Source organism: Conger conger, chromosome 2 (genome assembly GCF_963514075.1).
Source record: "Conger conger chromosome 2, fConCon1.1, whole genome shotgun sequence".
NCBI lineage: Eukaryota > Metazoa > Chordata > Actinopteri > Anguilliformes > Congridae > Conger > Conger conger.
The window spans coordinates 51,503,238-51,529,833 of record NC_083761.1 but is presented as its reverse complement, the minus strand read 5'-3'; the positions used below and the strand labels follow the sequence as shown (position 1 = coordinate 51,529,833).

Sequence of the window (26,596 nt, the reverse complement as noted above, 5' to 3'; positions counted from 1 at the left end):
GAAGTGTTGTCTCCAGTGTTGGGTCCTTAGGCAAATGCAGCCGTAGCGTGGTGCTTTGCTGGTGGTTTTGGGGTCCTTTATCCGTCAGCTGCAGTGATGTGGTGTTGCCTGGTGTTGGTTGTTCCTTTTGCTGTATGTTCTTGTCGTCAGCTAGCTGTAGCAGCAGGCGTGTGTTTCCATGTGGGGTGAAGATGTACAAAAACAGATGTAGTCAGTCACTGCAAGGTGAGCTCCTAGTCTTGGAATTTGGAATTACACAGGGTTTTTACCCAGGGCAAGTTCCAGAGACAATGTTCTAATGCTGCTTTTATTAACCTGGTGGGGGAAGTGAAGCTTCACACCTTTGTGGTGTGACGAAGAGTAAGAACGCTGTGTTTCAAGTCACGTATTTCCGTGCTCCTGAGGGCACATAGTGAGCACACATCCATCTTGGAGTGTGAGTCCAAACCAAAGTCTGGAAGTGTGAGCACTTGGGGTGAGCGAGTATGGCATTAACCGTATCTGTATCGGTATCCGTTCAACCACCTAAATTATCCTTATCCATATCCATACTTATATTTGGATGTGGGCATGACATAACCCAGATGTGGGCATGACATAACCTGGAAGTGGTGTTTTTTAAACAGTCTCCCATACCACAGGTCTTCTTCAGGCAAACCATCAACCTTGCTGTACAATCTAGTCACAGATCTGCAACAGTCAAAACATTACCTCAAATTTTTACGTCTTTATAAGGGTGTGATAATTTTTTTCTGTGGATGTTTCAATGTCTCTACTGTGCAACCATGTTCGATGTTTGCCACAGCCCCATATGTATAATACTACTATAATATGACCCCATGTGTATAATACTACTACAGTATGGATTTTGACATTTGTGTATTTTAAAAGTACAGCAGTTTGGGCCATAGCTGAGCGTCAGTGGGCAAACATTGGTGGCCAAACTTCACCGGTTGTTTCTGCAGTGTGTCCAGCATTCATTGGCGCTAATGAGTTCTTAACGGAAGCTAGTTCTTTAATGTCGGCTTGGGGTATCCGGGCCTTTAGCCTTTACCTAGTGACTCATATTCCTCCAGCTATGATTGATTGTCTGATTCTTGAACTTATCGTGTATTTTGTTATTTAAAAGCTCATTTTCAGCCTAGGCCAAATATTAGCTGAATCGGCAACAAATTTAGCTAAATTCTGGTTAAAAGCTATTGTTATTGCAGTCAGCTTATATTTTTGCTTAGCAAGTTTGGTAAAAAAATTCTGTTTAGTCCTGCATTGAGTTCATCATGCTCTGGGGAATGTTTATGTTTCTGCAATTGTATAAACAACATCTGAAATGTCTTCCAAGAAGGACATTGAATGTGTATAATGACTTGTGTAGCAGTGCATAATTATTGTATGCTATAAACACTAAATGGGATGTTTATTGCAATACGATGCCTTATGGTGAATGATCTGTCAGCTGCTTTAATTGTTCTGTTAATTTTGGAGAAGATAATTAGATAGCAAAATACCTCCAATAGGTATGGGGTCTGAAAGTATCTTCAAATCAGTGATGAAAAATTGTTATTACATTCCTATTCTATTCTTTTTTCATTCATACATCAGCTATGGCAAAGAATGGGAAAAAGCCTATTCTTTTTAAATTTGCCAAGTAAACACAAATGGAAACTCTGGTCTAGGTAATGGTAATTTTCAGTTTACAGTATTGCCTTCCTATTCCTACTAGCTCTGTGAAAGCCAATTGTATATTTTAGAAAAATTGGTTGATTTTGTGTTTCTGAGTTTTCATGCATTGGTTTGCATTGAGATTTAGTAAACTACACTTACAGTCATACACAAAACTACAGTACACAAGATCTCTGTCCCCTATATTGCCAGTAGTTTATCAGCTCTATATCTAACACAGCTACTAATTAATTACTGCTTTCAAATCCACCCTAATGCAGTGCAGTAGTTCCAGTACGTTGTTGGTAGTCCTTTGAGATTACAGAGAATGTGCTGTTCCTCTTAGGAAGTAGCTGACTAGCCAGCAAACAATGTGAAGAGGTTCTGCACCTGCAGATAAGTTCTCTCATCATCTGCAATAGATTGTTTATGCACTTGTATGTTTGTATATTATATTCTTGCTCTTGTGTGTTTGTATTTGTCAAATGTCAAAGCATGGCACTGGGCAGTATGGCAGTTTTTGCATCTTCATGGAGAGTGATGGGGAAGTTACTCAAAAGTAATCCATTACAAATTACCCATTACTGTCTTGAAATTGTAATTCGATTACTCATTACCCCCTGAGAAAAATAATCTAATTACGAGTTACTTTATTATTAGTTACTTTGGAAAACATAAAAATCCTTACTGAAATGGGAAAAAAATTTTTTTTATTAATTTTATTAATATTAATAAACAGTAATAGCAGAGGTAATCCAGTGGTTCAACAATTCCAAAGCTATTGCCTGTCAGGCTTTTCAACAACAACTAAAATAATGTTGGATGAGAAATTCAATAACTCTAGTTCCTGCAAAACATCAAGCAAATCACATAATTTTTGAGAAAAACATTTTTGTCGCGAGTGTTTTTCCATCCATTATAAATGCATCATAATTATTATCAGTTATAGCCTACATGCAGAATTATGTTGAAATTCCAGTAATGCAAGTCACGGCATTTATCAGGCTAATGCAAACTGTAATGTGATTACCGGATATTAAATAGTAATGCGTTAATTACTTTGTTACTTGGAAAAGTAATTTGATTACAGTAACAAGCTACTTTGTAACGCGTTACCCCCAAACAATGTTCATGGAAATCAAAGGGAATGTTTTTTTGAGGAGCTGTTGAAGTGCAGGTACAGATAATTTGGTCTGCAGTGCATTTTATGTAAACTACAACCAATAGTATTTAGCGTACTCTAAATAAGCTTAGATTGCTCAGTTAACATTTAAATGCAATGCAGTACGTAAGTATTTGGATATTGGTACACTTTCCGTTATGTACTCCAGCTCCTTATATATGAAATTAAACAATGAATATTAGGTTAAAGTGCAGTCTATCACATTTAATTTGAGGGTACTTGCATCCGTATGGTATTCAGACCCCTTCACTTTTTTCACACTATTGTTTTGTAGATTTAATTTTCAATTGATAAAACTGCCATTTTTGCCCATCAATCTAAATTCAATAACCCATAATGACAAAGTGGAAACATGTTTGTACTTACTTTTAGGTTTCAATTCTGTACTTTGTAGAAACCCCTTTGGCAGCAATTACAGCTTTGAGTCTTCTTGGGTAAGTCTCTACAAGTTTTGCACTCCTGGATTTGGGCAGTTTATCCCATTCTTGTGACAGATCCTCTCAAGCACCGTCACATTGGATTGGAAGCATCTGTGAACTGCCATCTTCAGGTCTCTCCACAGATGTGGTTTTAGTCTGGGCTTTGGCTGGGTCACTCAAGGACAGTCAGAGACTTTTGCCCAAGTCACTCCAGCGCCGCCTTGGCTGTATGCTTCGGGTCATTGTTGTGCTGAAAGGGTAAACGTCGCCCCAGTCTGAGGTCGCATGCACTCTGGAGCAGGTTTTCTTCAAGGACCTCTCTGTATTTGCTTACATTCATACTTCCTTGAATTCTGACCAGTCTCCCTGTCCCTGCTGCTGAGAATAAGTCCTTTAAATGCCATTTGCCAAACTCCAAGTTGGCTGTCCTTTGCCTTTTACTCAAGAGTGGCTTCTGTCTAGCCACTTTACCTGATGGAGTGCTGCTGAGATGGTGATCCTTCCAGCATGTTCTCCCATCTCTGCAGATTACTTCCAAAACTCTGTTAGAGTGACTGTTTGGGTACTTGGTCACCTCCCTGACCAAGGCCCTTCTTGCATGCTTACTCAGTTTGACCAGACAGCCAACTCTAGGGAGAGACCTGGTGCAAGAGACCTTCCATTTCACAATTATTGAAGCCACTATTCTCCTAGGAACACTTCAAGCTTTAGAAACGATTTCCTGCCATTGCCACAATTGTATTGCTGGGGTCTACAGAGAGTTCCTTGCACTTTATGGCTTGGTTTTTGTCTTGACATGCAGTGTGGAATGTGGGACCTTATATACACAGGTGTATGCCTGGATGCACCTGACCACAAATTGGAGTGCGACAGCAAAGGGTCTGAATACTTATGTAAATGAGAGATTTAAGTTTTTGATTAATCAGAAACAGCTGAGAAGCCAACTGTTCAATTACTTTTGATCCTCTAAAATGGGGTGACTATATATTAAAAAGGTATCAGAACGTATTCATCCCCTTCACTTTTTGCCCACTTAATTGTGTTGTAGATTTTATTTTAAATGGATAAAATTGCCATTTTTACATTCAATACATTCAATAACCCATGATGTCAAAACGTGTTTTTTTCAACTGTAAGTCTAATAACGTACCTTTTATATTGTATTGAAATTCAAGGCAATATTCAATATTAATAATAGTGTTTTTCTGATGTCTGATTTTCAACAAGATTCATTCTCACAAGAGGGATAGTGCAACATTCACCACAATGAATCGTAGTTGGGAATAGTCAAAAGATGTCTGTCTGAAGTAGTCTTGCAGTTCAAAAGGAGCATGTTCTGAATGATCACATCCAGTCAAGAGTGAACTAATCATCTTGTGGAAGCCATAGCAAAGTACCTACTATTTGTGGTGTTGGAACAGCTTTTACAGGCTTTTCCCAGTGAAATAGGAGAGGAAGAAACATTCCTATTATTAGGCGAGTAGTTGAACCATGGATAACCCTGCATCAGTCAATGGCCCCAATGTCATTCCCCTCTGATATAGTGCGAGAACATTTTGGCATTTGAACCATTTTTTCTTTGGATGTGAGTGCTAATTCATTACCTCAACTGCACTTGATCTTAGAATCAAGTTTTAATTTGCACTGTAAGTCAGAATGACTATATGTTTTTGAACCCACAAAGCATTGGTTAGTTTACATGTGGCATGTATTGTATATGGCATCTTATTTATACAATTTCCCCTTGGCTGGCAGACCTTGTCTTAAATGTTGTTCAGAGTTGTTGTATTTAGTCATACTTGTGCTTTAACCAATTGTGCATAGAGAAAATGGTATGTAGGAGAAATCTTACTGTTGAAGTATGGCAACTAAGTTAGCATTTGACACTGCCTGCAATGCATAGAAGAGCCACTGTAAATTCATGCACAAACACCTGAACAAGGGTCTGGTAATTTATGCCTGCACACCCTGCTCTGGACTAAGTTGGATTATCGTGGTGATGACTGAATTGAACACCTCTCTGTCAGTGCAATCATTTAGTATGACATAATATGTTTTTCAGCAGTTTGTGGGTTAAAGTAAATCAGACACAACTTTCCAAAATTGCCCAGTAAGATTTACAAGATGGACAAAAATAGATAGAAACTTCAAAATTAATTAAATCGTTTTTTTTTGTTACAGATCTTGGGTTGTGTATCAGACAGTTGCCATTCTGGGCACCAGAATTATTGGCACCCTTAATACAAATGGAGAAAAAAGGCTGCATATAATAAACAACATTATTGTAGGGAATATGCCTCTACACTATGTGTAGACGTTTCCGTCTTAATAATCCTCATATATGGCACCAGTTATGTGGTGTAGCAGTATAACTGTAAAAAGTAATCAATCTCATAGAATTACTATTATCGAAACTATCTAACCAAAAATGTGGAAATTTAATTAATAAATAAAGCTACCAATATTAATGGTCAAATATATTCAGTTCTTTATAAAGTTCTTTGAATGCAGCACGGTGCCTGTGCCAGGTTCCACTTTGTTATTGATAGGTCTAGACTAGCTATGTCTGTGAGGCCTCGCCACTGTGGAGAAATCGGCCTCTGAGAGTCAGAAAGAGGAGGGCGAGACATAGTTGGCATAAACCAAAGAGAGAACGAAGAAAGAACCAAGAGACTGAACAATGTGATTGTCCTAAGTCTTGCCAGGAAGAAGATGCAAGTGCATATTATCCCCATGGATTGAAAGGAGAAGATGGTGCATGAGACCATAAGTAACACAATGATTGCAGAGATTGGTTTTGTCTTGGGGTCACCAAATCACTTACTGAGCACCATAAAGAAAACCAAGCATCTTGAGTTTGCTAAACCTCACTACTAGTAGTAGACTATTACTTGAATTATGACTGGAAGAGAGTGCTAGGGTCAAATTTTACTTCTTGGCTAGACACACCATGAACATGCTTGGTGGCAAAATATGCATACAAGGTGAAGCACCTTCATACCTACTGTCAAATATGGCGGTGGGTCATTGATGCCATTGATCTTAATCGTAGGTGTCTGCACAGAGTATTAAACCAATAATTGTGGAATGTGTTTTTTTGGGATATATATCTATATATATATATATATATATATATATACAGTCAGGTCCAAGATATGCTTTAATTTGAGGGTATTTACATCCAAATCAGGTGAACGGTGTAGGAATTGCAACAGTTTCTATATGTGCCTCCCACTTTTTAAGGGACCAAAAGTAATGGGACAATTGGCTGCTCAGCTGTTCCATGGCCAGGTGTGTGTTATTCCCTCATTATCTCGTTTACAAGGAGCAGATAAAAGGTCTAGAGTTCATTTCAAGTGTGCTATTTGCATTTGCTGTTGCTGTCAACTCTCAATATGAGATCCAAAGAGCTGTCACTATCAGTGAAGCAAGCCATCATTTGGCTGAAAAAAAAAAAAAAACCATGAGACAGATAGCAAAAACATTAGGTGTGGCCAAATCAACTGTTTGGAACATTCTTAAGAAGAAAGAACGCAGAGCTCAGCAACTCCAAAAGACCTAGAAGACCACAGAAAACAACTGTGGTGGATGACAGAATAATTATTTCCCTGGTGAAGAAAAACCCCTTCACAACAGTTGGCCAGATCAAGAACACTCTCCAGGAGGTAGGTGTATGTGTGTCAAAGTCAACAATCAAGAGAAGACTTCACCAGAGTGAATACAGAGGGTTCACCACAAGATGTAAACCATTGGTGAGCCTCAAAAACAGGAAGACCAGATTAGAGTTTGCCAAACAACATCTAAAAAAGCCTTTACAGTTCTGGAACAACATCCCATGGACAGATGAGACAAAGGTCAACTTGATGGGAAGAGAAGAGTATGGAGAAGGAAAGGAACTGCTCATGATCCAAAACATACCACCTCATCAGTGAAGCATGGTGGTAGTAGTGTCATGGCGTGGGCATGTATGGCTGCCAATGGAACTGGTTCCCTTGTATTTATTGATGATGTGACTGCTGACAAAAGCAGCAGGATGAATTCTGAAGTGTTTCGGGCAATATTATCTGCTCATATTCAGCCAAATGCTTCAGAACTCATTGGACAGCGCTTCACAGTGCAGATGGACAATGACCCGAAGCATACTGCGAAGGCAACCAAAGAGTTTTTTAAGGCAAAGAAGTGGAATGTTATGTAATGGCCAAGTCAATCACCTGACCTGAATCCGATTGAACATGCATTTCACTTGCTGAAGACAAAACTGAAGGGAAAATGCCCCAAGAACAAGCAGGAACTGAAGACAGTTGCAGTAGAGGCCTTCACCAGGGATGAAACCCAGCATCTGATGATGTCTCTGCGTTCCAGACTTCAGGCTGTAATTGACTTCAAAGGATTTGCAACCAAGTATTAAAAAGTGAAAGTTTGATTTATGATTGTTAGTTTGTCACATTACTTTTGGTCCCTTAAAAAGTGGGAGGCACATATACAAACTGTTGTAATTCCTACACCGTTCACCTGATTTGGATGTAAATACCCTCAAATTAAAGCTGAAAGTCTGCAGTTAAAGCACGTCTTGTTCGTTTCATTTCAAATCCATTGTGGTGGTGTAGAGCCAAAAAGATGAGAATTGTGTCGATGTCCCAATATTTATGGACCTGACTGTATATATATATATACATATATATATATATATATCCATCCATCCATCCATTATCTGAACCCGCTTATCCCGATCAGGGTCGCAGGGGGGCTGGAGCCTATCCCAGCATACATTGGGCGAAAGGCAGGAATACACCCTGGACAGGTCGCCAGTCCATCGCAGGGCACACGCACCATTCACTCACACACTCATGCCTACGGGCAATTTAGACTCTCCAATCGGCCTAACCTGCATGTCTTTGGACTGTGGGAGGAAACCGGAGTACCCGGAGGAAACCCACGCAGACACGGGGAGAACATGCAAACTCCGCACAGAGAGGCCCCGGCCGACGGGGATTCGAACCCAGGACCTCCTTGCTGTGAGGCGGCAGTGCTACCCACTGCACCATCCGTGCCGCCCTATATATATATATATTTAAATGTATTACTGTAGTTGATTCCATTGAATCATTAAGAAGTGCACTACTTTACGTTGGAAAATGTTGGAAAATAAAGCTTATGTCAATAACTGATGAAGGAAATAAGATACATGTGTTGGGAATACATTAGTGAACTGGGGAACAGTAAGAATAATTACTTAGATATTCAGTTCATATTGCTCATCTGCCAAATGGATTTAATTGGTGTTGTAAAAAAGAATTAAAAATTCTTGCAGGCATGTGACCTGTGTGACTTTGTCCAACAGAGGTGACATGTAAAGAAGATGTGAGGAAGATTATCTGATCATTGGAGCGATGGCCTCCATTCATGCCGAAACAATGGTTGTTAGACACGTGGTTTGTCTCATTTCTGGGGCTGGACCATCTTGTAGGGGGCATTTGAGCTCATCAACATACTTCTAGAACTACATGTACATTGACTTTGTAAACATTATTCATGTATTGATTGAGCTTGATTATTTTTTTCTATATGACTGTTGACTATATGACTGTATGACTGTGAGGTTTTTTCCCATACTGAGGTTTTTTCCCAAACATTGGCGAACATTGGTTCACCAATGTTTAATATGTTTCAATCCAAGGGATTAATGCAGCTCATATCCAGTGGTTATATGTGTAGTATTTCACAGAATTTGGTTGCAAAACACTGCGAGAAATGAACAATGTTTAATTTAAAGAGGTGTAGCACTACGATCACAGAAAAATGCTTCTAATTTCACGCTTATGACCGAAGCGATTTGGAAGATGTGGAAAAGCTGAGATGCTACAGTTATGCAAATCTATGGAACCATCAAACCAATCCTTGTCAGGCACACACTGCTGATATGGAGGGTGGGCACCTGGTGGCCCTTCTGACCTGCTTGGACATCCATCCATCCATTATCTGAACCCGCTTATCCTGATCAGGGTCGCAGGGGGGCTGGAGCCTATCCCAGCATACATTGGGCGAAAGGCAGGAATACACCCTGGACAGGTCGCCAGTCCATCGCAGGGCACACGCACCATTCACTCACACACTCATGCCTACGGGCAATTTAGACTCTCCAATCGGCCTAACCTGCATGTCTTTGGACTGTGGGAGGAAACCGGAGTACCCGGAGGAAACCCACGCAGACACGGGGAGAACATGCAAACTCCGCACAGAGAGGCCCCAGCCGACGGGGATTCGAACCCAGGACCTCCTTGCTGTGAGGCCTGCTTGGACATTTTTAACACAATTCACCTGAAATTACTTGTTTAAACTAATCTGTAAGTTACTATACTAACATAGAGTGAGTACCTTGAAAGAGGTGTCATGATTTTGCTATGATTATTTGCCTTGCATATGCCTTATCCGGGGGAAGCTTACACACTGTAGTGTACACTTTTTGCAGCTGGGTTTTTTACTGGAGCAGGAGGCTTGAAGCTGCATTCTACTGATTGTAAGTCCACTGACAGTCCAGTACGCCACACTGCCTGAGGTCTCAGCAGCAGCTGTCTCAGTGGACTTTCAGGGATCAAATGCTCTTACAGTCATTCTCTGTCCCTCCATGCTTTAATATGCCTCCTCTCATTCCTTAATGACATTCGGGGTTCCATTTTTAATCCTCCTAAAATAATGGATAACCTTGTCTCTGCTGAATCCTGGGTCGGCAGTAGACTCAAAGGAAGAAAGCCTCAATGAATATGTCCAATGTTTCTGTACAATACAGAAAACTGCCCAGCCTCACTGACATCCTTGTCCCCAAATGCTTCGGGGAGCTGAATGGATGTCATGCCATACTTTATTATTGTGCCTAGTGTTTTATAAGTGCCTAAATAGTTCACCTTCAGTGCCACTGTGTGAGTATGTTGTATCAATATTAATAAGGATTCTTTTTATTTAGTTTGTTACCAGAGTGATGAAAACTGACTGTTTCTGCATTTGTTTGTACAATTGTAGTCTGTGCGCCGTGAGTGAGAGTCAGGGGCAAGGCTTGGGTCCCGGTCTACTGTGTCGGGTGATGGAGCAGCCCTGTGTCTTGTGCTGTGGAGTAGGGCGCTGGGTGGCACGAGCCCCTGCAGAAGAGCCAGGGACACACAAGATGGTGAGTGTGCCGGTTACCACGGCAACAGGGTCTCTGAGAGTCCGCCTCCATTTCACAGTGTGGTACAGGGACATACAAATCATAGAAAGGAGTGACTGCAAGAGGAGATATAATACAAAGATCTGGATGGATGGACGGATGGATGGATGGGTAAATGGATAGGTGCACTAGTGGACAGATGTGTGACAGTTACTGTCCTCGCCCCTTCATTATTTGATTCCTTAGCTGATTCTGTATATCCCCCTAACTGTCATTTCATTTTGAAGAGATCTTGGTCTGCCATGAAAAATGTACTAGTCAGAGCCAGACAGAACTTCAGTCAAGGTGTCTGTAGCAGTGTTTGTCCAGATTTTTCATCAGGTCAGGTTTTAGTATGACTGGATGTGATTGATCTTGGTTAGGAAGGTAGCTGGAAACACCTGATCCATAAAGCATATAGTACAGCCTCAGGTAAATTATTCATAGAATTTACTCTAAAGTAAGGTAAGTGGTTACTGTATATACTGTATTTACAGTTTGATTAATGACTAGGCTCTGGGTTATCCTATTAGCTTAGCTTAATTAATAGTATCTTGCTAATACTGAGCCCATGACTCTGATGTAAATTATGTTTTTTTCTAGATTTTTTTTTGCATTCTTATTTGCTGCCTAAGCTTTGTTAACATGGTTGGAGCCTGGCATTTTGAAAATTGACTCTTTATTTGCATAACTTGATAGCCATAAAAGATCCAGCTGACATTATGCTTAGATTTTTTAATAGAAATGAATTTCATGGAATTGTGGAAAAAGATGTTTATAGGAGTGATGTATTGACTTGTGTGATTTGTTTTCACTCTTTTAAATGGTTCTTTTTTAACCCCTTAAGTCAAACTAGCTCGTATTCCATCTGGAGTGGGTTTTTCTTGCATTCATTCCTTTTTCAAGGTGCAATTCCAAATCACTATGGGATATGGGATATACCACAAAAAAAAAGATTCTATCTGTATAACCTATTTTATGATGCCAGTTCCTTCTTTTGTAACACATGGTGGGTGGCAAAACAAGCGTGGGGGGTCCTCACCTTCTGCATTTTAGCAATCCAAAAACTACATGAATCAAGGTAATGTCACTGTTTTTTTAATCAGAAGGATCCAGTGAACCAATTGCAAAATAGCTTATAATTCTAAAAACATTTTAACAGCATCTCAGCTGATAGAATGTCCATTGTTTACTTCAAATTTTTCTGGAGGAATTATCATTGTTGTGCATTTCGCCATTCTTGTATATAGGAATGTTATTATCTACAATGAGCCCATGTGCAAGATTATCTGACCAGTACCAATAATGCATTTATTCAGTGTAGGCCTTCCACCCCCTCCGTGAGCAAGAAACTACAGTATAAATTCTGCTCAGCATACAACTGGCTAGCAGTATGGTATTTAAGTGACGACTCATCAGCATTTCAGCAAATTGCATTACGGGCATAGTTTATTTGACTTGCATAAAACAACAAAAACATTTTTTTGCCTGTGTAATACTCATGCTGAGACTATTACGCACCAGCAAACACAGTTATTGAGACATGATGCCAAAAAGGTTTTACAACAAAAAATATATATTCTGCAATGCCTATGTTTAAATAGAGGACCTTTGGAGGACTTCCAAGGAATCACTCGTCTGAGTGAATATTTCTAGAGGGCATTTTCAGTGACGTGACCTCATTTTATATCGGTGAGCATCTAAATACATTCTCAAAATATTTTATTGTTATCCAGTGTGCTTATAAATAAGGAGCAATAATGCGTTTGAATAATAAATGGAATCTATAATTGTGGAATATGTTGATTGGGGTTGGGTATTTGACAAAAACTTCCATCAATGGACCTCAATCAAAAGCAAGAGGGTTGAGATGGAGAGGTAGGAGGAGGGTGACAAGCGGGGGATGTGAACACTTTATTTTCAGGATAAAAAGTGTTGTATAATTTAGTAGGCAATAAATAGTATTTTACACCTTATATGACCCATAATATAATTTGCATGTGTCCTTTTGGAGTCTACAAATGTCCTTTTTGGAAATCCGCCTAGACATAGATTAGATAAAACAATGCAGAATGCTCATTTTCGGTGATATTGTCATCGAATTGTAATTTGTTCAGTGGGATGTGGATCCATTGTGGTTCTAAGTGCACCAGTCAGAGCCACAACTGTCTGTATCCACTCAAATCTTTTCAGTGAGAAAAAAAACGTCCGTGCATCTGTAACTTTGTTTTAGCAATAATTAGGATAATGCTTGACTATGACCTGAAAAACAAACCACAAAGGCTTACCTTTCTGAAGAGACCAGGATTATGCTTGCAGTGAAACAGGTTCAAGAATAGTAACATTTTTATTTTGGGTATGCCATTTTCAAGATTGTGATTCTTTGGCTCTTTACTCCACCACACTGAATTTCAAATAAAGCAATTAAAGTGCAGGCTTTTAGCTTTAATTTGGGGGGCTTCACGTCCATATTGACCCTTTTAGGAATTACAGCTCTTTTCATACATAGTCCCCCAATTCTAAAATTAATTCAACAAATTAACACAAACTGAAATAAAGAGCAGTGTAGGAAATGTCACCACATTTATACATATCCCCCCAGTAAGTAATTGGATAATTGGCTGCTGAAATGTTTCTTGGACACGTTTTAAGTTTTATTAATTTGTTGATGCATACTGTGCTTTCGTGCTTCATTCGACGCTTCTGCCTTGGAAGATCTGCCGTGGCAAATTTGCCTATATTTTTTGTTCTTTCTGCAACTTATTTTTCACACAACCACCACCAGGTGGCAGATGCGAGCACTCTAATCCATCGCTTATACTTGAAATGTCCAACAGTAGGGGGCAGCAGAGTGTTCTATTTCTAATATAAGTTTCAAGAAGTCAACAATCTCCTCTAATATTAGCCTACTATCTCAAAGTGAAAGTGAAATAATATATAAAGTTAGACAAATAATAGCCAAATAACATCGATTTAATGGGGCCAAATATTCACCACTTTACAGCTATTTACAAAAAGACAGTATCAATCAATCAAAATTAAATAGCGCCTTTTTCATGTTTATTTGGTTGCAATATAGCCCAAAACTACATTTATTTATTTTGTTTTGGACCACTTGCCTTATCAATGCGACAGTACTTCATGGCCGTTACTACTCCTGGTTGCACGACAGCTGGTAGCAGTTGCTTGGCAACGGCCCATAATGTCATCTGTGTAAACAAAGCTGTAAATGGTGTTTAAACGTTCTAGTGGAAGTGATGACTTTAGTTTTTTCAACCGATGGTGATGGTGACATGTTTCAATTTAAATATACAGGACATGGGCAGAAAGAGAGCGAGCTCAACTTGCTGAAGCTTTATCTGCTGAGATTGAGTCAAGGGAAAGAGGAAAACTGGTCTTACTGCCATAAGCGTGTTCAGCAAGAATAGCTTAGTAACATATCTTTTCCCTTGGTAAAGCAGGTTGTCCAAAACTACATTAAAAGATATTCTTTTTCTATATTGACATATTTTGATTACAAAATATGTACTGTGGAATTATTTTAAAATGTTTTGACCCAGGCCTGAACTTGACCCAGACCTGAACTTGCATAAAATCAAAAGTGCTTGCAACTGCACAAACGTGCATGCAGGAAGTTTCAACCAGATGGTGTTAACCGCAACCTTCAAAAATTGAGAACTGTTAGGGAGAACAGGAACTGTTAGGGAGAACAGGTCACTCAGATCGCTCCTAACAGTCGAAAATAACTGTCTTGAAGTCACAAGAAAATACTGTGGCTTCTTGGAATTAAGGATAAGGATGCCTTCTGATTGGAGGAGAAGCAGATGTTGTCAGTCCATCACAGACGCCGACCAATCAGCATAGGCTCATGAGGGAATAAAGAGTGATTTGAAGTTGGAAGAAGTGTGCGCACTCCTGGATGTCAGCTGAGCAAATTGGTTGACAGTCTGCTCAGTTGTTATCTGTATTCCTTGCTTACTAAGTTGTCTCATTAAATAGTTTATCATTGAATTTGGTCTCAAGTGTCCTGTCTTCATCCCTACCTAAACGAACACACGGAAGAGGAAAATAAATTCCCCAACAGTACATTCAGTGACCACTTTATTAGGTGTTTATTAGAATTATTTTTTAGACTTATTGGTCTTCTGCTGCAGCAGCCTATCCACTTAAGAGGTTTGACGCATTGTGTGTTCTGAGATGCTCTTCTGGATACCACTGTTGTGGTTATTTGTGTTACTGTCACCTTTCTGTCAGCTTTGACCAGTCTGCCCTTCTCCACTGACCTCTCTCATTAGTGCTCAGTGAGTGTATTTATGCAAGCAAATATGCATGATGAAGTGTCTATTTAAGTTTAGTTTATTGATACTGTCTTTTTTAATAGCTGTAAGGTGGTGAAGTTATGCCCAGGACAGCCTCTCTGGCAGGCAACATTTCTGTTAAATCTAACCAATGATGCAAATGCATGTTGGGACTTATCACCCTAATATACATTCAGTAAGCACTTTATGAGGTATTTATTTATTAGACTTATTATTTTTTATTTCAGCTTTGACCAGTCTTCCCCACTGACCTCTCTCATTAAGGTGTTTCTGCCCGCATAACTGCTGCTAATGGATGTTTTTTGTTTTTTCGCTCCATGCTCTCTGCAAACTCTAGATCCTCCAGAAACTCTGCAAACTCTAGAAACTGTTGTGCATTACTGAGATACTAAAACCACCCTGGCTGCCATCAACAATCATTCCACGATCAAAATCACTTAGATCACATGTTTTACCCAGTCTGATGGTTGATGTGAACATTAACTGAAAGTCCTGACCCGCATCTGCATGATTGTGTGCATTTCACTGGTGCCACAAACACACCCAACATTTCAAGAATACTCTCGTATTGGCATAGATGTGTCAAAGTTGACCAACAAGAGAAGACTACACCAGCATGACCTCAGTGGGTTCACCATAAGATTCAACCCCTGATAAGCCTCAAGAATAGAATGTCCACAGTTTGCAAAACCTGTTATGGACAGATGAGATGAAGATCAACCTATACCAGTGTGGATAAAAAAGCTTTTGATCAAAAGCAGACCACCTCGTATGTCAAACATGGCGTAGGTGGTGTTATGGCTTGGGCATGTATTGCTGCCACTGGAACTGGCTCACTTTTATTAATTGAAGATGTCACTGCTGACTGCAGCAGCAGGATGAATGCAGAAATATCCCCTCAATCCAGTTGAGCATGCATGCAGTTGCTGGAGACCAGACTGAAGGCAAATAGCCCCTCGAAACAAGCAGGAGCCTGATGAGGGCTGCAGAACAGGTCTGGCCGAGCATCACTAGGGAAGATACCCATCATTTGGTGATGTCTATGGCTACGGGTCGTAGACTTAAGGCAGTCTTTGATTGCAGAGGATTTACAACTAAATATTGAATTTGATGACTTTATTTCAGTTTGTGTTCATTTGTTCAATTACTTTTAGAATTGGGGGACTATGTATGAAAGAACTGTAATTCCTACAGGGGTCAATATGGATGTAAAAACCCTCAAATTAAATCTGACAACAACAAGAACAACAAAAAGTGTGTCACTGTCCAAATACTTACAGACTGCACTGTAGTTAGTGAAACAAAGGAAATTAGAGTACTGTCAACCATGGTCCTACGGTCAACCACTGACAAGCCTCAGGAATAGAATGTCCACAGTTTGCAAAACCTGTTATGGACAGATGAGATGAAGATCAGCCTATACCAGAGTGTGGATAAAAAAAGAAATAGCTTGTGATCCAAAGCAGACCACCTTGGCTCATCTGTTATTCCATTGCTTGTGCATCAGCCTGCTTTCTTGTGGGCCCTAAGGAATTACACACAATTGGCTTTTTCAGCTTCGAGTCTGTAGTCTCCACCTGGGGAAGCAGGAAGGTGGCTCCAGAATCCATATAATCAGTTCCATTTCCCATGTGTATTCCTATTTGCGATTGTCTCCATTCCTGGGCCGCACGCCCTAGAGATTTCCTACCAACCAATGTATCCTGGTATTTAGGCCAGTATATCATGCCCTATTATAAATGTGAAACTACAGTACATGAAGGTCAACTTACAGTACATCCACCTAGGCCTGAGGTCCATTTAGGGTCATGGTGTCATTTCACAAGAGACAATTGGGTTCTAATGGACTGACGTTATACAGTATGTGAGGCCAGATGTCTCCTAGATGATGAGATTATAGTAGATTATAGGTTACTGTTGCCAGACCAGGGGCTGTTGAGAGTTAGGAGGGGGTCTGAGGAGGCAGCTGACTGATTCAGCACCAACTCTTATGTTTAATTAATAAATGTTTAATCCATAACTCACCAACCCAACTCTTTCATGTAACCCCCCCCTCTTTTAGGTACATTATGGAGCTCAATGTATCTGTAGTTACACATTCAGAAGTTATGGTTTGGTGATTTTAATGAATTCATTACGTTTAATTAATTAATTTTACGTCAATAAACCATTTATATGTATACCATTTGTATGAGTACCTGTATAACTGTTTACATGCAGTGCAGTCTTTAAGTATTTGAACAGTGGTACAGTATTTCTGTTCTTTTGGTTTTGTACTCCAGCACACTGGATTTGAAATGATGTTGAAGTGCAGACTGCCACCTTTAAATGTAGGGTATTTACATCCATATCAGGTAATCTGTGAATTAATTAAACATAGTACCCCCATTTTAGGGGACCAAAAGTAATTGGACTGTTGATTTGTCAGATACATACACTCACTGAGCACTTTATTGGGAACACCTTATTCATGTGATTATCTAATCAGTCAATTGTGTGGCAGCAGTGCAATGCATACAATCATGCAGATATGGGTCAGTTCACATCAACCATCAGAATGGGAAAAAAAAAAAATTTTGACTGTGGAATTATTGTTGGTGCCAGACAGGGTGGTTTGAGTATCTCAGAAACTGCTGATCTCCTGGGATTTTCATGCACAACAGTCTCTATAGTTTGCAGAGAATGGTGTGAAACACAAAAAACATCCAGTGAGCAGCAGTTCTACGAGCAGAAATGCCTTGTTAATGAGAAAGGTCCAAGGAGAATGCCCTGACTGCTCAAAGCTGACAGGAAGGTGACAGTAACACAAATAACCACACATTACAACAGTGGTATGCAGAAGAGCATCCCTGAACTCATGGATAGGCTCCAGCAGCAGAAGACTTAATAAGTTGAAAAAATAAGTCTAATAAATACCTAATAAAGTGCTCACTGAGTGTATTAGTAAACAAGATGTTATTATTGTACTTTTGTTTTACACTCATCATGACCTTTTTCTATCTGAGGAGAGCACAATGATATGGATAGGTAGGGGAAGGTGACAGGTGGAGGGAAGTGATAAAAATACAGTATAGTGTTGTTTCCATGTGTTGTTTTGGAATCTCCAAACATCCTTTTTGGAAAACCGCAGACATAGCTTAGAAAAACCGATGCCAAATATACCTTTTTGGTGATATTGTCATCAGATTTGGAAGGGAATTTGTCCAGTGTTTTGGCTGTGGCTCCAATATGTTTCTAAGTGTGCCACAATAATCTGTATCCACTCAAATACAGAAAATATTTTCAGTGAGAAAAAAATCTTCCACTTTCAATGTGTTTGAGCTCCTGTAACCTAGATTCAGTAATACTTAGAGTAATTCTTGGAAAACCCCAAACGGTTACCTTTCAGAAAATACCAGGGTTATGCCTGTCGTCAAAAGCGTTCAAGAATAGTAGGCTTTTCAATTTGGGTATGGAGTTTTCAAGCTTGTGATAAGAAAAGGAATGATACCTAAGGGGTTAACTTCATGCATGGAGGGCAAAATTGAGCTTTAGAATGTAGACCTCTGTCTGTGAATGTGAACTCAACAATACATTTATCACAGAAAATATAGTTTGTCCACTTTTTTACTTCACAGCTGTGGTGATAAAACTTACAAGAAGTAAGTGCTAGTGTTTTTGAGGTTGAGGTTACTATGATGTAGCTAACATAAACCAATAGCACTAACCCACACAATTAGTTTTTTAACAGTACTTGGTCAGTAGAAGATATGTCCTATACAGAGCTGACATTAGCTACATGCTTAAATGTTTTATGAATGAGCAGAATATATAATTCTGGGAAGAATTTTGTTTCTCACTTTGTGCTACACTTTTTGTATGTGCAGTGATATACTAAACCTAAAGAAGATTAGAGCTAGTTAGCTTGCTTTAGTTTTGACTCCTTGGTTGTATAGTGTAAATCTGTCATTCGTTGAACATCGTTCATGTAAATTGTTGGTTGATCTTGAAGTGAAAATGTGAACTCCATTATCTTACTTAGCAAGCTAGCTAGGTTGTCTTGCATAGTTTAACCTGAGACCCTCAATCTCAGGTTTGGATGCCTACCCTCAATACAGCTGGAAGTTATGGTTCACTGCTTTGCTGGAGCATAAGCATACCAACGTGAAATATGCATTCATTACATTTAATTATTGGCATTTGACAGACGTTCTTATCCAGAGCAACGTACAACAAAGTACAAAGTGCATACCCATAACTAGGGATAAGTGTGAAAGACCCTAGAGCAGGGGTCGGCAACCCAGGTCCTTGAGAGCCACAGGGTGTGCTGGCTTTCGTTGTTACTTGGCATTAATTGACCAATGAAAGCCGTTGATTACACAGTTCACTCACCTCACCTGGTTTCTTGGGTCTGAATCGGTTGCTTATTTTAAGTCGGAGATGAAAGCCAGCACACCCTGCGGCTCTCCAGGACCAGGGTTGCCGACCCCTGCCCTAGAGGGAAGTACAATTACAGGGGGGTAGGGAGGGGTGCTTGAAGAGGTGTGTCTTCATTGTGTGTGCCCATTAACAACTCTTTAATTTTATCAGGTCAATAATTGCTTCACCTCTTTTTATGTATCTGTTTGCTATGTAGGGCGGCACGGATGGCGCAGTGGGTAGCACTGCCGCCTCACAGCAAGGAGGTCCTGGGTTCGAATCCCCGTCGGCCGGGGCCTATCTGTGCGGAGTTTGCATGTTCTCCCCGTGTCTGCGTGGGTTTCCTCCGGGTACTCCGGTTTCCTCCCACAGTCCAAAGACATGCAGGTTAGGCTGATTGGAGAGTCTAAAATTGCCCATAGGTATGAGTGTGTGAGTGAATGGTGTGTGTGCCCTGCGATGGACTGGCGACCTGTCCAGGGTGTATTCCTGCCTTTCGCCCAATGTATGCTGGGATAGGCTCCAGCCCCCCTGCGACCCTGTTCAGGATAAGCGGGTTCAGATAATGGATGGATGGATGGATGTTTGCTATGTAGCATAGCAAGCATGACATGAACATCCAGCATATTGAGGTTGGAAACAACTGGTCTATATACCATTGTGCATGATTTGAAACCTCACATTGTCGCTCCCACAAGTTCCCAAGACAGTAAACCCACAGCCAACATTATCATTGTTTTCTGGTTACCAGATTACCCACTGCAACAGGAAAAATTTTAAAATTCACATTGAGAAACGGAAGAATGAAAGAAAATTACATTACATTTAATTACATGCAATTAAAGTTGTTAGTGCAGTTTTTCATAAATAAGTATCGGTTACATGGTTAATCGTTCACAAAATTATCTTGTGGACCAGTTCTGAATAACTGGTCCACAAGACCATTATTCAGAACTCTGCAAGCTCTTTTCGGTACTACTTCTCAAATGTTAACATGGCATCCTTTTTATGCAGCTAAAGAATGGTTAGCATTTTTAAGTGTGGCAATACTAGCAATACTTATGGACTTATGGACTGCACCATTTCTTTTACCCTGCACCATTTCTTTTACCTGAATATTGAGAATCTACATGAATTAGCCTACTGTGTGCAATATGTTACAAATCTGCAGAATAGTTTAATTCTACTAGCATTCTGTAGGCATGCAATTAGATCCATGGTTTTCTCTGTCATTCCTGAATTGTGTGACGTGAAGCCCTGCTGTCTGTCCCTCCTGTATCCTCTTTCTGTCTTCTCCTTACAATAGGCTGGATGCGGACTGTGTCCTGGAGAGAGAAAGGAGGAGAAATAGGGAGGGGGAAGTGAGAGCAATACTGTTTGACAGAGTGAGTTTGGTGAAAAGTTAGCCATGGCAGTCACTTTTACAAAGTCAAGGATTGTGAAAGGAAGAGGATGGCATGTAGGTACAGGGATAGAAAGGCAGATGATAGTTAAGTTAAAATGTTTCATTGTAGAGGTATGTCTTTCATCATATACACTGACCAATATATTCCTTGCCCACAGACTCTAATAAGCTTCATGATAGTTCTCAGGTTGAACTCCATATTGTAAAGCACTTAATTTAAATGGTAAACAATGACTTTCCAGTCTAGAGATGATGTAATCTCTGATCTCCTATGAGTGCATCGTCTGAAGTGGCTTAAATCATGAAATAGTGGTTGGCTTGGAAGTGAAAAGGATGTCACAGACAGGGCGGCATAGTATCCCTCATTTCATTTAGAGTGCTGACACTGTTTATGTCATCCTCGTCCGGTCATGGGCAGAAAGTGTGAAACACATCGGCCCAGATGAAATTCAAGGACAATTAAATGGCTTGAGGGAGTGAATTACAGCCTCTGGGACAATTTAAAATTTAAACTTCATAGTGGATCAATCAGTGAATGCACTAACCATGCATGTGGGCTGGGCCCTGACATCAGCTGACTGAAAGTGGGGCTACAGAGGAGGGACACAGTTGGTCTTATTCTACCAGGAGTAGGTTAGGTTAAGATGTTCCTAGTTCCTGGTGATGAAATAGGAACAAAATGAAGTATATATAAGGCCATATTTTCTGGGCAGCGTTCGCCATGTCGATTTTGTATTTTCTACATGATCCAGATTCATTTGGCAATGGCAGGACTTTTTCTTTTATATAAATCGCACAAGCATGAAAACTGCATCGACTACATTGTATTTATTGTTCACAGTTTATATTTATAATTTTCATTTCGATCACCGGTCTAGCCACTATAAGATCTGCCATTGGGCCCCTGCATTGTCTCCCGCTTAGTCTAATCAACTGTAAGTCACTTTGGATAAATACATACACGCATACATACACGTGCAAACCCCAAGTGCGCGTTTACCACTCGAAAGAAAATCACTCAGTTCAGTTTAGTGAGCCATATCATTCATATGAATTAATTATTTAATTGTATGTTATTTTTTATTTCGTTTGAGCAACAGTTCATGCTTAGTCATTCACTGCTGCGAATGGCTTGATAGCCTGTGTTATCTGATCTTCTTTTTCTGATCTATTTTGTTTAGTAAAACTTAACAATTTTATAGAATAGCATATTTAAAGGTACAATAGGTAATTTCGAACTAATGCTCAAGAGAAGAATTGCAACAACAGCCAACCTGTAAACCACAACACTGTTTATGCTTCCCACAGTCTATGAACATAACACATAATATAAATCGTTATTATACAGTTCAGTGTTCTCGTGCACTGTTTTGGAAAGCTGACAGTGACAAACGCAACAGAGCCTACCGTCTTTTCGTAGTGTTCTAGTAAGAAAATGTTTGCCGAACAGGTGACTTTATGACATCTTGACATTGGTGTGCTACAAGTAAATTATTTGACTGCGTAACTAGCTAGCTATATAACTAAGATATTTTGTATAAATAAGATAATTTGCAACTGCAACTTACAGTTTGAGAGAAATAATGGTTTACGGATGATTGAACACGTAAAGAGACAAAAAGAATGTGTAGCTTCCCAAATTGCACTCCAGACAAGCGATCACTAAAACTCTGTATACTATTGCTGATCTAGTTAGAAAACAATACCTGTTTGCTATAACAAGCAAATTAGTGATTACTAGTTAGCTTCCTGAATGTTCTTCAAGCTAACTATAGCTAATTTGCTTTTTGCTACTGATAACAAACTGGTATTGTTTTGTAACTAGATATGTAGTCTTTGCTTGGATAATAAGCAATAGTACACAGAGTTTCAGTGATTGCTTGTCTGGAGTGCAATTTGGGCTGCGACACGAACAATCAGAATAAGCCCCCAGAATGCCATTGGGTGTGGCATTTCAACCAATGAGCTTTAATTGCTGTACAGCTTTTGATATATTTTACAGCTCGGCAAATGTACGCTTTGAATCCCAAATACAAATTCTAATTCAAACGGAAAGAGAAAAAAAAAATGAAGTCAGCACAAGTCTGCACCTGCCGCAAAATAACTTTTTGGGAGATAACTTTCTGCCTTATCCTCTTATAATATACTCAATAGAATAATCCAGCCCATTTGACAGCTGTGCCACGCGACTTGATGTGGGCGCCATCCCCTTCACATTGCAAAAATGGCAACATTCAAAAGCCACACCCAGTGCACTATGCACCTCACCATACAAATATGGCCCTTTGAGTCCATGAATACAAAATATTCATGGATATTCTTCACTAAAATAAGGATAGAGACAAACATACAAGAATCCAAGAACATTAGATTCACATTACAAGACGACATGACATACTGATACACAAATTTAATGATGAAAATAAATTGATTCGAAAACTAATGCAGAGCTGACCTTTCTCAAAGCAGAGCTTTATGCTTTATGATTTCTTTCCAGTAGATTGTCCTCCCCATTAATGAAGAATGTTGTGAAATGTATCTTGCTTTTGCCACAGAAATGTTCTGGCATTCCAGTGTTTTCCTTCTTTTGCTTTGGTAATGACTGTTTCTTTTGTTGTACTCATTTGCTGTTTTTTTTTCACTTTTGTGAAAGAGCATATTCCAGTTGAGGTGAATGACCATCTCATATTTTCTCCAAATGTGCAGTACAAGGCTTACATCAAGATCAATGGTGGGTGTTATGCAATCATTCACTGAGAAATGTAATCTAATCTTTTCTAACTCTTGGCTGACTGAAGATGTGTGTGACCCTATTCTAAAATGCTGAGAGATCAATGTAAATAATTTATATTTGAGATATGGAAAACCCGAACCTGACATTACCCATGTCTTGTTTATTCATAGAGATACAATATATATTACTTAATTCAATTGGAACAGTTTTCAAAATGGAAAAATTACCCCATAGCCAACAGGGTCACATTACAAACTTGTTACAAAATTAATTACAGACACAAACTATTACTATTTTAAATATATAGTAATATATATAATATATAATAATATAATATATTAAAATAACTCTTGGATATGGCAAAATACATTCTGAATCTTGTAATCAGGTTTTTTATTAATATATTTGCGTTCAGACAAAGGACATGGTCCCTTTATAGATTGAGCATGTCTTGACGCATGTCAAATACTTTGATTCAGATTATGCCGATTTCAGAATAGAAACACTATGTAGTAGGGCCTTTTGCAGTCATGGTGCATTCAGTATGTTGACAAATACGACCCACAGTTTGGTAGCACACCTGCAGTACAGATTCAAAAGAGGTTGGTAATGCATTAGCGAACTGCCAGTTTTGTCATGTTTGATGTACTTGTCCAGAAGGTGCAGAGTCAGCATGCACATTTATGGTTCTTCAAACAAGAGTCCTTCAACAAATTATGTCATGACCAGAGGGGGAAGAGGAAAACGAGGAGCATTCATTTAGATCGCTTTGTGTATTTCCAAGCTTATTGGAGGCCTAAATATTGTATTATTTATTTTTATGCTAATTTATCTTTTTATAACTTGTATTATATGAAAACTTCTTTATTAATTGTACTACTTCTTGAGTTTACCAGGCTATATACATGTTCTATATTTCATTGACACTGCTTACACATTGTCAATAAATTAAAGTAGAAACCATAAACCATGATGACAATGATGTTTAAATTTACCAAATTGCACACAATTTTACAAAATGCACTGTAAGGCTGGTTGCTCATTTCTCATCTTCTCAAAGAAAAAGATTTATGTCTTCTTGGTAGACCTTTTCATGTATTACTGCATTGTGTGATACACTTCTCTTAGTCCAACACCTGATAATCAATGGACGTGAATATTGTGCTGTCATTCTTCTCATATGTCTGATTAAGTGGAAATTGAATGGTTAACTGAAATGATCTCTGCAATGAATTGAACAATTACTGGACATATGGCTTTTAATAAATCGTCTATCGACCCCTTGGTGGTGGAGGACTGAAATAGCCAACCCATGATTTTCTCATTGCCCTAGTAATCATTGTATGAATTATAAAAAGCTTTATTATTATTATTATTATTATTATTATTATTATTATTATAATAATAATAATAATAATAATGGATTTAATTTATAATGCACTTTCCATTCGAGAATCTCAAAGTGCTACAGGAGTCAAAAACATCAGAGAATACAAATAAAAATAAAAATAACTAAAAACAGCAAAATAAAACAGCAGTATCCAGACATCATCATCACTAAAACTAAAAATGTGGGTAGGCTCTTCCAAATAGGTGGGTCTTAAGACCGCTCTTGAAAGAGTCGACTGACTGTGGTGCTCTTAGGTGGGCAGGGAGGGCATTCCACAGTTCAGGGGCGACAGAACAGAAGCCCCGGCCTCCCATAGTGACCAGCTTAGTCCTGGTGGGTTTGAGGAGGTAAGTGTTTGATGAGCGGAGACTGCGGGTGGGGGGCTGAGTCTTGACCAGCTCCTTGAGGTAGGGGGGTGCGTTGCCATGGACGCATTGGTAGGTCAGCAGGGAGATTTTAAATTCTGTACGGGAGGAGATGGGGAGCCAGTGTAGTGAGTGGAGGATGGGAGTGATGTGATCATGTTTGCGCACTCTCATCAGGATCCTAGCAGCACTGTTCTGGATGTATTGAAGCTTTTGAAGGCTCTTGCTTGGAATCCCGATGAGAAGTGCGTTGCAGTAGTCGAGACGAAGAGCTGTTTTGAGTTGCCAGGGGTGTTGTTAATGATGTTAGAGAAGAAGTTAGCCCGTGTCTCACTGAGTGCCTTTGAATAGGCCTTTTGATGGTCACTGTAGGCCAGTTTGTGGACCGTTAGTCCAGAGGCAATATGACGCCGCTCAAGGACACGCCCAGCCGTCTTCATTTTTCGTAGCTCGCTGGTGAACCATGGAGCTGAGCGAGAGAAGGTAACAGATCGAGTTTGTAGTGGGGCATGGGTGTCCAGGAGACTGCTCAGGGATGAGTTGTAGAATGCCACTGATTCAGTGGCTGATGAATGGGTGGCAGAGGAGAGAAGGTTGAGGTCTGCAGTCAGGGTGTCTGGGTTAATGTTTTTTAGGCTTCTAAAATGAATTTGACGTTTGGGTTTAGTGTGGGAGGGGGGAAATGGCAGGATGAAGGAAATGACCTTGTGGTCGGACACGCCCATTTCATAGGCGACCAGATTGCTGACCGGGCGGTGTCAGTGATGACCAAATCCAGTGTGTGGCCCTTCCTGTGTGTGGAGACATGGACCTGTTGTGAGAGGTTGAGGGAGTCGATGAGTTGCAGGAATTCAGATGCAAAGGTGCAGGAGGGGTTGTCAACATGGATGTTGGCGTCTCCGAGGATTATTATGTTTGAGGATGAGGTGCAGAGTGTTGTGAGAAGGTCGTGGATTTCGGAGATGAAGACAGAATTTGGTTTAAGTTTGGGTGGCCGGTAGATAAGTACTATTGTCATATGGAAAGGTGGTTTACATTGAACAGCAAGGCATTCAAATGAGGATGGTGGGGGGAGGGGGAGGGATGATATTTCCAGCTCATCCTTATGGAAAATGGCTAGGCCGCCACCCCGACCAGTACTGCGGGCTTTCTGGATATAATGTAAATGGTAAATGCTTGTGGGCATATTTTAAATTTAGTAAAGTACTATTTATTTCTGTCTGAGGCACATGCTGCTATTTTTAACATGAGGGTTATAATTTTAGTATCCTTCCAAAACTGCCCAGACATCTGAGGGACATGTTAAGCATCTTGTTAAATAGCACAACTGTCAGTAGCAGGCAGTGAGTGAGTGTTCTGAAATTGTCTTGAAGCAGTGCGTCACATTTGTGGTGCTGCATCTTAGTCTGCAAAATGCACACACTGCCATTGTGATCCATTGTGGTTATGTTCACTTGTGAAATTCTGTAGGTAAGATTTGGTGTTATGCAGACTGGTCATAATTGGCAAACATGCAGCATTTTGCATCACCTCGACAATGTATA

General features: G+C 39.7%; 1 protein-coding gene across 1 annotated transcript in view; it reads left to right on the top strand.

The window, feature by feature from the left end:
* LOC133122958 (leucine-rich repeat-containing protein 4B-like) overlaps positions 1–26,596 on the top strand; it is a gene marked incomplete at its 3' end in the record, with an annotated part of 62,004 nt that overhangs the window by 20,686 nt on the left and 14,722 nt on the right. The window contains exon 2 of the mRNA XM_061233253.1: positions 10,279–10,423. The remainder of the gene's footprint in view (positions 1–10,278; positions 10,424–26,596) is intronic.